Genomic DNA, 14881 nt, shown 5'->3' with positions numbered 1-14881 from the left:
TAGAGTCTCCAATTTTCTTAAGACAAGTTCAACAACAGCTTTACTACATCATTTATCTTCCCAAAGTTAGCTTAATTGGAAAGATTGGGAATAATACAGGAAAAAGTGCTCAGTGTGTATATAAAATGATTTCTCACTGAATAAAAGAGACTTCTCTCATTAGTATAATCTGTACTATACAAATAAAAGAAAAATAGATACATTGATGAACTACAAGAAGCTGAATTATTTTCAATCCTTTAAAGAATATAGTATCTGGGGCTCAAGTAGCAGAACACCGGGCTAGTGTGTGCAAGACTCTGAGTTCAAAACAAGGCTCAAACACTTCAAAACAAGGCTGTTCCCTAAGTATTTAGAGAAAAACTATTGAATTCATTCCTTAAAAATAAACACCAAGAACCAAACAGAATGAGGAGAGAGAAGAATTTATTTATTTAAGAATTTATTTAACACAAAACCTTAGGAAAAAATTTCAAATGCAACAAGACTAAGTAAATTAATCAGAGAATTCTTGAAAGTAATGATCAGAATAATGCTGATGGCGACTAAAAAAAATGATATATGGACTAACTAAAAACTCAATGAAGACAGAAACTATGAGAAAGGTGCAACTACAAATCAAAAGTGCAAAGAATTTAGCCCTTGAAAATAAACTCACAACAGAGAATTCAACAGTGAAGAGGATTTAACTGGAAGAGACTGCTAGTAGAAATCATCTAAACACATAAATAAAGAAAACATAGATAATAATGTTGTTGTTCTTGTTTTAATAACAAGAGAAAGTAGTTGAGCAACAACAGGTGATTCATAGGTGATTCAACAGGTGATCTAGATTCATATCCAGAGACAACACATTTCAAACAACATGAGGCCAAACATACATTATAATTAAAGTTTTTAAAAGGTGTGGAAAGTAGTAAAAGCAGCAAAGGAAGCAAATATAAGTAAATTCCTATTCCTTTAATTGTGTTCTTCAACAAAACACACAGCTCAGAAAGAAAAGGCATAATATATTCAACCAATTGAGTAAAAGATTCTCCTAGAATATTCTACCAAGCCAGGTTATCTCAGAGATGAAGGAATGATAAAGAACTTTATTGATAACCAGAAAATTGAATTTATCTCCACTAACCAAGACTTGCAAGGAATACTAAAGATATGTCTGTAGAATAAAAGAAACCCCTCCCTAAAAACTGTAAGGCTCTGTATAGTTAAAAGGGAAGGGGAGAAGAAAGTTATAATGAGGAATCAGAATGACATGAGATTAGCTTACATGACTATAGCTTAGAAATCACATGTATAAATCTCAATACAGTAATCTCAAGGAAAAAAATACTTAGAAGTAGTAAGATAAAAGCTAAAACACAAAGGAGATACTTAGAAAAATGACAAATTATAAATTATTTTTCTAAGTGTTAGTAGCCTCATCTTACCAATAAAAAGGCACAAATAAAATAGAAATTATGGATACAATGGAAACTATAACTTCTACTGTAAACATATAGACACAAAAATAATCAAGAATTTAATGGAAATTTCTTTAAACAATTCCACAAGTAAATGATTATCTAAAAATGGCATAGTTATACCAGATAATTATGCTTCAGCTAAAATAAATAAAATGTAATGAAGTAATATTTATTTTCTTTTATTTTTAACTAACTTTCTTTCTTTTACAATTTTTTAATTTAAACTTTGTGATTACAAAGTTGTTCAAATTAGGTGTCAGTCTTACAATGTATGACCCCTTCATCTATAAGCATTTCCCACCAGCAAATTCCTCAGTTTCATCCCACCCTTTCCCATGCCTGCCTCTAGGGCAAGCACTTTGTGCCCCCACTCTTGCTTTCATTTTTTCTCTCTCTTCTTTTACTTTTTAGAAACTTAGTTTGCACTATTGTTAATGAATGAATACCATGCATATAACTTTAAGTCTATCCAGTCATTAAAAAAGTTGAAATAATGTCTTTTTACAACAGCATAATGGAACTGGAGAGAATTTTGCTAATTAAGTAAGAAAAAATAGGAATACTAAATGGTCTCACTCATATGTAGTATATAAAAAACAAACCATCAGGGCACACAAAATTAAATGCAAACAAATCCTTGAACTCAGATTTCAGAACTAGTATACTAAGGAGAGAAGAGAGAGATAATTCAAGGTTGCACCCTCCCCCAAAAAACGAAAGAAAGAAAGAAAGAAAGAAAGAAAGAAAGAAAGAAAGAAAGAAAGAAAGAAAGAAAGAAAGAAAGAAAGAAAGAAAGAAAGAAAGAAAGAAAGAAAGAAAGAAGAAAGGAAGGAAGGAAGGAAGGAAGGAAGGAAGGAAGGAAGGAAGGAAGGAAGGAAGGAAGGAAGGAAGGAAGGAAGAAAAGGAAGGAAGGGAAGGAAGGAAGGAAGGGAGGAAGGAGGAAGGAAGGAAGGAAGGAAGGAAGGAAGGAAGGAAGGAAGGAAGGAAGGAAGGAAGGAAGGAAGAAGAAGGAAGAGAGAGAGAAGAAAGAAAGAAAGAAAGAAGAAAGAAAGAAAGAAAGAAAGAAAGAAAGAAAGAAAGAAAGAAAGAAAGAAAGAAAGAAAGAAGAAAGAAAGAAAGAAAGAAAGAAAGAAAGAAAGAAAGAAAGAAAGAAAGAAAGAAAGAAAGAAAGAAAGAAAGAAAGAAAGAAGAAAGAAAGAAAGAAAGAAAGAAAGAAAGAAAGAAGAAAGAAAGAAAGAAAGAGAAAGAGAGAGAAAGAAAGAAAGAAAGAAAGAAAGAAAGAAAGAAAGAAAGAAAGAAAGAAGAAAGAAAGAAAGAAAGAAAGAAAGAAAGAAAGAAAGAAAGAAAGAAGAAAGAAAGAAAGAAAGAAGAAGAAAGAAAGAAAGAAAGAAAGAAAGAAAAGAAAGAAAGAAAGAAAGAAAGAAAAAAGAAAGAAAGAAAGTAAGAAGAAAGAAAGAAAGAAAGAAGAAAGAAAGAAAGAAAGAAGAAAGAAAGAGAAAGAAAAAAAGAAAGAAAGAAAGAAAGAAAGAAAGAAAGAAAGAAAGAAAAGAAAGAAAGAAAGAAAGAAAGAAAGAAAGAAAGAAGAAAGAAAAAGAAAGAAAGAAAGGATGTACCCAGTGGCTTATTGTAGAGATAGTGATATGTTAGTGGGGGCTGGGCTATGGTAACATATTTTAATAGGCATAAAATTGTACCCAAAAACATAGTCATATAAAGCAATATTATCTCAATAAAAATATTTTTATAATAAAATGTGTGTAATATACCTATAATGGCCTACCTTAGTTTCAAAGTAAAAATACATGAGATAAAATAATTCAACTTTCCCTTTTTTTTTTTTTTTTTTGATTTTCAGGCCACACTTGATGATGCTCAGGGGTTACTCCTGCCTATGCACTCAGAAATCGCTACGACATTGGGGGACCATATAGGATGCCAGGAGATAGAACCGCGGTCAGTCCTGGGTCAGTCATACACAAGGGAAACACCCTACCGCTACGCCATTGCTCCAGCCCCTTAACTTTCTTAAAAGATAATACACTGTTAAGTTTTTAGTGGCTCTCCACAAAACTTAAAAAGTTTGATGGTATTATTCTAAGTTTAGTAAATCAGAGAGCAAATAAGAAATGATCTATTATTTCACATACAACTGAAAGTTAAACTAAAAATTACATTTTTAAAAAAAGTCTTGTATCTTTCAGACAAGAGGCTGTGTGCTCATAAAATAAGTGAAGGCTGTCAAAGGTAATAACTTCCAGGTACAAGATAAATGTAAAGCTGGAAATATAATACAGCAGATAAGGCTTTTGCCTTGCACATAGGTTTGATTCTTAGCACCCCATAAGGTCCACTGAGCCAACTCTGGAGTGATCCTTGAGTGAGGAGCTAGTCCTGTACATCACTGGGTATGCTACCCCTTAAAAAGTTTAAAAAACAAACCAACAAACTTAAAACTTAAATATTGCACATGGTAATTACAGGAAGCAAAGCTGTATAGTATTGAACAGTCACTGAAAATGACCTTACACATCATATTCAAAGTCACTAAGAGACTAGATCTTAAAAGTTCTCACAATCACACAAAACACTTGTAGCTATTAAGTAATTAAAGTTAACTGAATAACCTGGTAACCATTTAATAATTTATCTCTAATAAATGATAATTGTATTATATACCTTAAAAAACTAATTCATGATAACTCCAATAGAAAATAAACAACAAAAATAGGTCTGACTGGATGTTATCTAATTTTATAAGAGAAGTTTATTTCACTTATACTAAATAGCTATAAATTGAAGTTGAAGAAATATAAAAATAGTTAGCCATTAATATGATATCATAACTCTCCAAGTTAGTAATTAAAATATGGCATATATATGTTGTATTAGCATTTCCAAAATTCAGGATTCCCTGAATTTTTATCATTCAAAAGAACATATGTACGTAATTATTCATTACAACACTGAGTACAATAACTGAGATATGGAATGAAGCCATATATCTAACAATTAGATGAGTCAATTATGAAGATTTAGTATATATACAATGAGAATCCTATGCAACTGCAAGGAAAGTGGAAAGCATGAAATTTGCTACACCTTGGTTGAAACTACATAGGATAGCATGTTAAGCAATATCAGAATAAGAAAGACAAACATGAGATGATCTCACTTAGCTGAGGAATATGATATAATAGGACGAGAACTGCAAGATATCAAAGAAATAGATATAAAGATTACCTTCAACCCTAGATTATAGAACTCATAAAAGGAAAGACAAGAAATCAAGGAGGAAAAGTAAAAAGAGGTGGATATGAGGTAACAGGAGGGGCAAGACCACATTAACAGTGTAAAGGTGGTGGCCAGCTACATATAGACCTCTGAGCTAACAGAAATAAAACCTCAAAACCCAAGCTAAACAACCCAATTTAAAAAATGCACTGTCAAGGAAATATGCTGAGTTAGGAGGGAAATTGAGGATATTGGTAGAAAAAGTTGACATTGGCAATAGAGTTGTCATTGAAATATTGGGTGCCTAAAACTTAGTGAAGAATGACTTTGTAAATTATAGTGCCCAGATAAATATTTTTCTACACTTTTAATAATTAAGATACCCTGAATTTTAAATAATATTTTTAATAATTCAGATATTCTGAATTTTAAATAACATTAGGGATTTTCATTAGGATTTTAGTACATTTATGATAATGCTATACTTGGGATGTACTTTGATTGTGTTGTAATTATTTCTATATTTTATTTATTTATTTTATTTCTATGTATTTTATTTATTTATTTCTATTTTTATTTTATTAAAACAGTGATTTAAAAGTTACATCAATAAGGCTATATTTGGGACTTAGATTGTTAATGTTATATTTCTTAAGCTGGGTAGCTATTCCTTAGACATTGAAATTTTCTTTAGGCTTTTCTCTGAAAAGATTTGCAAAAAATGGTTAAAATAGAAAAATATTTTTCAATATACCTAGAGACTCCTGACCTCTACCTCATATTTTGGATATACCAGAAGCAAAAACAACAGGTTAAAAATAAAACAAACCTAAGCTCTATCTGCCCCAAACCCCATCACCTCAGATCACTGGGGCAAGGATCAGGCAAAACTAGGAAGGAAAAAGCTTTGAACTAGCTGTGAGCTAGACTTTTTAGGCCCACATTAGGAACAAAAAAGCTAATAATTCTGCCACAATTTTTGTCCAGTGGTAGAGAGGGCAAATTTATCAAAGACTCTCTGAAGGTACTGATAGGAGAGACAGAAAAATAATTCCTGATGAATCCTCCTGGTACCTATTCAATAAATGGTAACATGTTCATATTCTAAATAAATGCATGTTTTGTTAACCTGATAGAAATGTTTTATTATTAATGGCTAAGTTTATTACTGAGTTATGATCAGTGAAGTCATCACCATAAATGTATGGACTCCTAGGGACTAATTTCTAGAGACAGCGCTATGATTGTGGTTTCCCTCTTTCCAGTCAAATGAACAAAATGTACCTGCTGATTTGCTCTCTAATGTCCTTTCTCCAATACCTTTGCTAATTTATGAGTGTTTACGACACAGGACAACATATTTTTCTAGGATATAGCCATTCATTATTATGTATAATGATCAACTTGACTCAAAACAATTGACAGCTTGACAGTTGTTGAACTAGGCAAAGTACCTAAGGCTAAGATTTCCAAATCTGGTTGAGTCTTGAGACTCACAGGATGTGTTTAAAACCATGCAGATAAGAACAGAAAATTCTGATTCATGAGGTCTGCAATTGAACCCAGGATTTGTATTTTTGAAAAATCATTCCATAAGTTTCTAATGTTCAGTCAGGTTTATATTAGCCTTAACTCTAGAGTTTCCATAGCTTTGAACAATGGCCTAGGGGGTTGTAAGACAAGAAAAAAAAAGCATGTTTTATTTACTGTACTGATTCATTCTTGTTCACTCAGCTAAGACTTTCATCCCAGGAACTGTATAAGTTGTCACTTTGCCTGATGAAAATTCTTAAGATATAAGACAATCAATAAAAGTTAGATGAAATTGTCCTCAAGAGTTTTTTTTCCCCTTGTTATTATTGGCAACTTATGTGCTAGGACTAACCAGCATGCAGGCAAACTTAAACTAATATATAAATACTGTGTTTTAGCAATAGTAGTTCATTTAGGCCTCTTCAAATACATTACCAAATAATGCAATCACTTTTTTCTTAAAAAAAAATGAAAATGACGATTTGTTCAGAAATGAAACACTGCATCAGAAAACTGTATGCTATGCGCACCTGCTACCTCTCTTTTTATAAAAATACTCAAACTTTTGACTTTCACTTTGTATTTCTTCTGTTTAAAATTTTCTTCTTGGGCTGGAGTGGGAGCACGGTGATAAGGATTTTGCCTTTCACATGGCTGACTTAGGATGGACACAGGTTCCATCTCTGCATCCCATATGGTCACCTGAGCCAGGAATAATTTCTGAGGGCAGAGCCAGGAGTATCTCCTGAGCGCCACCGGATGTGGCCCCAAAACAAAACAAAACAAAAACCTGAAATTTTCTTCTTTACTTTTACTGCCTAGGATATTAGTCCTGCTCTTTGCAAAACTCTTAGAGGAAGATCCAAGAATGTGACCCAGCAGTAGAGCACAGTGTTGCTATGAGGGGGCAGGAAATATAAAGAGTCCTGAGTTCTATCATGGAATGATAAATAATAATAATAATAAATGAAATATGGTATTTCATTGACTCTGGATTAGCCATGGACTTTCTAGAGATGACAAATAAGAGATGTGTAATCTAGAGATTGAAACATAAGCATAGAAAAAACTAGAAATAATTTTTTTAAAAGTAAGGGAATTTTTTTGCTTCCAAGTTTTTTTTACAAATAAAATGAAAAGAAACAGCCAAAAAATCATCTAAGAATATGATTCTATTCATAGTATAGAAAGAATTGTTAGAACTAAACTCTTTAGAGAATTTGGTTCAAAAATTGGAAAACAGTAGATATTTCTCTAAAAAAATTTATTTGAACAATAAACCCATAATATAAGATTAACATCATTCTTAATGGGAAATATAAATTAAAATCACAACCTGCTATTATTTCATACTCAGTAGCATGACTATCATAAAAATGATTGACAAGAAATGGTACTGGCAAGTATCTGGAGAAATTGAAACACTCATATAAGATGATAAGAATATAAAATGATAGTCACTTTGTAAAATAGTTTATCAGTTCCTCAAAAATTGAACATTATGTTAGCAACATGGCCCAGGGATATCAGTCTTAGGTGAAAATAGGTAGCCAAATAGATAAAAACAAAGGAAGCACCAAAAATAAAAAAAAATCTTTCACATGAATTTTTATAACAAAAAAATTGAAACAACTCAAATACCTATAAGTTGGTAAATGAACTTTAAAACCTGTAGAAAAAGCATAAATACATACAGTGCACTATTACTACTGAGTCATATAAGTAATAATAACGTGTTCTGCCATGAATAAACTTGAAAACCTTATGGTAAAATGAAAAAAAGGAGGATGGTAGAGAGATAGTAAACATGTTTTGCATGTTTAGTCTCATATTTCAACCCCAGAACCAAAATGAAATTCCCAGGACTGGCAGGAAGGATCTCTGAGGAGCGCCATGAAGAAGCTCTGACCATTGTCAAGAGTGATCGAAAACAAATAAAATAAACAGAAAAGGACACATACTATGATCGCATTATTTGATATTGAAAGAAAGATAATGTGGACTAATGATTGTCAGCACTGGGAGAAGTAGGCAATAGGGAATCAATGATGAAGATGTAAAGTTTCTTTAATAGGTACTAGTTTACATACAATAAGAATATGGTTAGCCATAAGCTCACCTTCATCCACAAGAAAATCTTTCCATCATTATCAAAATTAAAGATTCCAGCTATAGTCTTCATGAAATTTCCAAAGGTTACCCTACACAAAACACTTGAAAATAAAGAAATTTCAAGAAAAATGCTAATTCAGAAAGTGAAAATTTCCCTTGGAAAAGCTACCATCTTACTCTGATATCGCTCCTCTCACCACATTCTTTCTGTTTATTTGTTTTGAGGCCACACCTGGCTGTGCTCAGGGGTTACTTTCAATGTTACTAGGGAGACCATTAAGTGCAGCTGTTGAACTATCGCTCTATTCTACACACTTACATTTAAATGCAACAGAGAGTTGAAGAGATATTGAGCTGGAGGGCGTGTTTTGCATGTATAAGAGGTCTGATTTCATACCTAACACCAAACAGTTTACAGAGTACCATCATAGCAACCCCCAAGTACAAAGAAAGAGGTAGCTCCTGAACATGACTGGGTATGACCCTAAATCAAAACAAATAAATAGAATTAAATGAAATAAAAAATGGAACCTATGTGGGCTGTGACCATTTTGTTATTATTGATTTAAAATTTTAAATTATAGTCCATTTCCCACTCTCTCAATCAGCTTCCTTTCGTCAAGGCAATTTGTTGGATCAATCTTCCTCATTGATTTGTTTTCTCTTTCTCTTTGGTTTGCAAGCTCATTGACAGAAAGACATTGGTCTTTCTATATTTTGAACCTGACCTATGTAACAAATCTAAGCAAAAAAGATAAATATGAAAAAATGAAGTAATGTCAGTAACTCTTATTTTTAAATTGACAGATGAAGATAAATCCTCACACCCCAATTTCCCGAAATTTGAGACGTGGGTCTGGAAACAAAGTCACTACAGGAAATAATCCACACCAAGATAGGGAGATGAAACAGGTCCAGGAATTTTTCCACCATGTGCAGTATTCTGCCTGAGCTGCAGTCTTTTGGGGGAAGATTAGGACTGATTGGGGTGGGGAAACTATCCAGAAGTTTCTTTCCCCTCACCCCTCACCCAGCCCCAAGTAGAATAAACACATTGCAAAGAAGAAGTTATCCTTGGACTAGGTTTGAAAATGAGTTGATCGAACATATGCACAAAACATAAAAATATGCATGAGAATAATTTATTTTGGAATATTGCTGTGGAGCTTCCTCAAGGCACTAAAGAGATTCCTGCCAATCTTTTGCAATCCATCTTTGGACATCAATCTGAAGAGACACACCTTGGCTAAATTCGAGTCTTCCTGTCTCTGTGCTTAGGGATCATTCCTGAGCTGTGCTTGAAGGAACTTATGCAGTGTTAGAGGTTAAACCAGGGCGATCATTTATTATTACCTAAATTTAAAAACTTACTACTCTCTTTATTCTACCATTAATTTAACATCAGTGTGTCTCACACAGTATGTCTCATGTGATTGCTTCTAATTTAATTACCATGGAAAATATAGAAAACTTTAGAATGTCTAGGGAAAAATATACTATGAAATTCTGTTAAAGTAGCATCATCTTATGTGATTCATGACATAAATGACTCATCTTGGAAGATTCTCTCTATAACATAAAAATCATTCTGGACCCACAAGTGTGATTTAATTTTTTGTTAAGTAACAAATTTTCCTCAAATTAAGAAGTTATTGATCATCCCACAAAAATATCCAAACAAGTTTATGGTGAAAGAAGCAAAATGATGTGAGAAGCAGAAATATAAGATCATAAGAATGCAAACTCATTCAAATAGTTTCTTTGCCACATGTAAAGCATATCAGAATAAAATCCACAGAAACAGAATGAGTGGAAATTCAGAAGTGGAAAGGAAAAATACTTCTACAAAAGAAGCTAAATGAAAATACATACCTTCACAAACACACCACTAAACCATCTGCTTGTCTTCAAGTATGGGAAGTATCCCTGGTGGGATTTCCCTCCATCCAAATCAAATGAGTAGCAGCTCCATAAAAGAAAGAAAAGACAGTGGTAGCTGAGGCAAAAAGAGGACAGCCCATGAACATTACCTGCTGTCAGAGTCATTTAAAAAAATAATTAGACAGGAAATCAGACGAATGGAAAAGCTGTGAGAGTACTGATTAACTTTTATCGCAATCAAGCAGATAGGTTTTGTATCACAATATTATGCTAGAGCATCAATCTTAGTGTGGAAGATTATCTCCCTTCCCAAAAATATGTCTGTGTGTACAGGATGACAACACAGATTTTTATTGACAAGCAAAATTCTTGTAACTGAACTCTCCAACAACATGTAAATTTTGGTTGCCCTAAATTTTACTTCCTGTTCATTCCAATAAAAAGAAGCTCTAACTGCTCCCTACAAAAACAACCACAAGCTTTTACAAAATAACGCTTTCTCAGCATCTCTACTTACCATTTATCTTCTATGTGTCTTTTGAGGAATCTCAGATATAATTAGTAATGCCTGGAATAATCAGAATCGCCAAAAGATCTTTTCAATTTGGTTTTTTTATGCCTTTGAGCTAGGCTTTTATTCTTAAAATCATTATTTTTGTTTTATAATTGTAATTACAAAAATAAGCCATGTGCCTCTTGTCTGCTCAGGCTGCCTTGGCAAAACTATTGATGGGATGTCTCTGGGCCACAAATATTTATCTTCTCCAGCTCTGGAGAATGACCAATCTAAAATTCAAGACCAAGCTTCTAATAGGGTTAAGACCAATGAGAGCTACAGGATTTCAGAAATCGCCTTCTCTCTTGAGTCCTCACATGTCAGGAAGAAAATCAACTCTCGGAGTTGCCTTGGTCAGTTCATCAGGTGGGAGGCCACCCCTTTGATTAATTTCACTTAACCATTCTTGCATCTTTAGAGGTATGGGCCCCAAATGTAGTCACTAGGAGGTGAGAGATTTAACATGAGAATTTGGGAAGCACACACTTCGTAACAGCATGATGCAGAAGAAATTTTAGAAAATTCCAATAAGCAAAGAACCAAAACTATTTAAACATAATTCCAACACCTAGTTATTGCTCTAAATGTTGATTGTTGACAGTCAACATTCTGATGCATTTATATTCAGGTACTTTTAAAATATCTTTTTAATTTAGGGGCATATAAAAAGATTTTTGGTACTACTGATATTAAATGCAATATTTTTCTAAATACTTATTTCATTTAATAGCATCCATCTTATGCAGATGTTGATTTATGTGCAACATAAATCAAATTCAATGTAAATCATATGCAACATATGTTTATTTGTGCATGATTTATGTGCATTTATATACCTGAAATATGCATTTTATATACAATGCCTTAATTTTAAAATTCTGGATAAAAAAGAAAATTTAGCAAAAGAAAAAAATAGAGATATGGCCTTGAATGTAAAGGGCAATAAAATAAAACAAGTAACCATAACACAGATTTGAATAATGCAGTCAAGATAAAATCATGAGTTATAATGGAAAATTCAATGATAACCAAAATTGTGTTCCTTAAGAACTCTCAATCTGCTCTAGCGATAGCTGCCCTTCATAGTAGCTTCTAGCTACTAATTTTATCTAAGGAGAAAATATATTTTGTTCTAGAGATCACCTGCGATTACAAGTTTTGACAAAAAGTCAACAACTTAATGGGAAAAAGATGATGTTATTCAGCAGAGTAAAGTAGTAAACCAGAAGATCTGTTATATATACTCTAGTAGGTATGTATGTATATATTTATTACTAAATATTTATTTTTAGTATTACAATTCTGGGAGTATGTATAAGTACACCTGGAGTCCATAGGCAGTCAAAAAGAAAAGTTTGCTTGCATTCTAGAACCCCATCACTATAAGTAGAAATCCTAAAAGAATGAGCTAAGATAAAACTAATATCAGTTCTTGTTCTCACTTTGATGATGACAGTATCCTTAAAAAATAAACAAAAGTTTCTTCATCACAGAGTTGAGAAAACACTCCTGAACCATATTTCAAAGGAATTTTAGAAAGAGCTAGGAGGAAGAAAGAGCAATTCTAAATCTAGTTGCTGCTTTGCTGATCAACAGATCAGCAGAGCAAAGTGGCTGGGGTCTGGAAGCAGAAATCAGAAAAGTCCTACAGTTCTTTTTACCCTCTACATTGTAGAGTTGCTGAATTCCCTGTGGAGATGTTAAATCCCTCTTTAGAAGGTCTCAAGTTAATTAATGTCAAGTTCAACTAAGATACTTTTCCCTTTGATTAACTATACTTTGATAAAGGACTTTTATTACAGCTACAAAATTCTCTCACAGCTGCATCTATATTAGTCTTTGCATAAAATGATCTATATTTGCACACATTTTAGACAAAAGTAGATTATAGGGGCTGGAGTAGTAGTGCAGCATATAGGGCATTTGCCTTGCATGAATTCAACACAGGTTCTATCCTCAGCACTCTAGATGGTCCCCTAACATCTCCAAAAGTGATCCCTGAATGCAGAACCAGGATTAAGCCCTGAACACAGCTGAGTATGGTCAAAAAAAATTAAAACTAAAAGTACAGTAGAAAGTTATAAAACTTTAAGAATACATAAAAGAAAATCTTTGTTGTCTAAGTTAAGCAAAGAATTTTTCTGACACCAAAAGCACATAAGAATGAAAATTTGGCTACATCAAAAATTAAAATATTAATGATTTACCAGACATTACTAAAAATGTTTAAAAGCTATAGACTGAAAGAACTGCAGATATTACATATCTGATAAAGATTTGTATTCCGGGCCAGAGAGATAGCATGGAGGTAGGGTGTTTGCCTTGCATACAGAAGGATGGTGGTTTGAATCCTGGCATCCCATATGGTGCACTGAACCTGCCAGGAGAGAATTCTGAGCATAGAGCCAGGAGTAAACCCTGAAAACTGCTGGGTGTGACCCAAAAACAAAAACAAACAAACAAAAGATTTGTATTCCAAATATATACATAATTATCAACATTCAACATTTAAAAAAACTCAATTTAAAAATTAGCGAAGAACCTGCACATGTATTTTACCAAGGAATATACCAAAAATAGATAATGTGTTCAACATTATTACCCATTACAATAATGCAAATGTAAAGCATAATTACATGGCATCAATAGAGTAATTAGTTTTTGTTTTTTTTTTTTACTGAAGAAATAAACCAAATGTTAGTAAAATCAAAGCAACTAGAACTCTCCTATATAGCTGGTGAGAAAGCAAACTAGTACAAGCACTCAAGAAAGCAATTTGTCTTCTATTTTATTTTGCTTTCTGGGAGGGACCATACCAGGTGATAGTCAGGACTGACTACTGGTTCTGTGCTCAGGAATAACTTCTGGAATGTTCATGGGATCAAATGGGAAGCCAGAGACTGAACTCAGTACCGCATGCAAGACAAGTACAGTACCCGCAGTACTCTCACTCTGGCCCTGGTAATTTCTTAAAAAAAAAAATACTTATTCAATTTACTGAGATTGTACTCATGGGTATTTGATCTAGAATAATGAAAACTTATTGCCTTAGTTTGGTAGATCTAATATAGAAAAATGCAATACACTGGGTACTTAAATATTGGAAATTATTTTCCTTATTTTTATAATTTTATTGAGGCCAATGTGAATTAGAAGTCTTTTACAATTATATTTAAGGTATATATTGACAGTGAATTATGGCAATTCCCACCATCATTGTTGACCTCCCTCTGCCCCTGTTCCCACATGCATCCCATACCTCCCCACTTAGCCCCTTGAACTGCTAGAGTAACAGGTCCCTGTTGTTTAGAGCTTGTTGTAGTTTGGGTCTCTTGATTCTATTGTGATTGACTTTGGGTTGGGTATTTAAATCTGACCATTTTTATTTCCACTCACTGTTAGTGAGACTGCCCCTGGTACTTTTGTTTTTTCTTAATTTATGAGGCAGAACAAGATGATTCATGTTCTATGATTCTGTTGAAAAAATAAAATAAAATAAAGTGGAAAGAAGCGCCTGCCTAGAATACATGTATATTTATATGTTATATATTATATGATATAATATATAATTTAAATATATATTATATTTATTATAAATTTATATATATAATTTTTAAAAAGAAAGAAAAAAAAGAAAAAATACATTTTTTCCTGTTTGCTTGTTTCATTTTTGTTTTTATTTTTGTTTTTGTTTTTGCATAGGCACAGTAAGTATTGGGAAAATCACCAAGGAAATTCCCTTGGCCTAAGACATACAGGGTTTCTCAAACCTTGAAGCATACTGCCATGGGTTCAACTAATCAACTACATGCTCTGGATATGTTCACAACAAGAAAATAAGTCAAAGCTTAGAGTCAATAAAGTCATTTTATCAAATTCATTGTCAATATTATAATATTCAGAAATTTAAAGACTTTTATTTGTCCTGACTTTCAGAAATCTACCAAGACAAATTTTTATTTAAACTGAAAATGTCATAAACTCTCATATATGTAGCTATTATCGTGAAAACTAAAATAAAAACTTAATGAAACATTGGTTCAACCTCCGACAGATTCTACTCTGCTCATTTCTAATCTCTCAAAATTTTAACAAAACA

At 32.7% G+C, this 14881-nt stretch overlaps 1 protein-coding gene across 1 annotated transcript in view; it reads right to left on the bottom strand.

Moving 5' to 3' along the window:
• The window catches only part of LOC126024156 (guanine nucleotide-binding protein-like 3-like protein), a 138320-nt gene that overhangs the window by 97427 nt on the left and 26012 nt on the right, over nucleotides 1-14881 (bottom strand).

This window comes from Suncus etruscus, chromosome 12 (genome assembly GCF_024139225.1).
Source record: "Suncus etruscus isolate mSunEtr1 chromosome 12, mSunEtr1.pri.cur, whole genome shotgun sequence".
NCBI classification, from domain to species: Eukaryota; Metazoa; Chordata; class Mammalia; order Eulipotyphla; family Soricidae; genus Suncus; species Suncus etruscus.
This window is presented reverse-complemented; position numbering and strand designations above follow the sequence as displayed.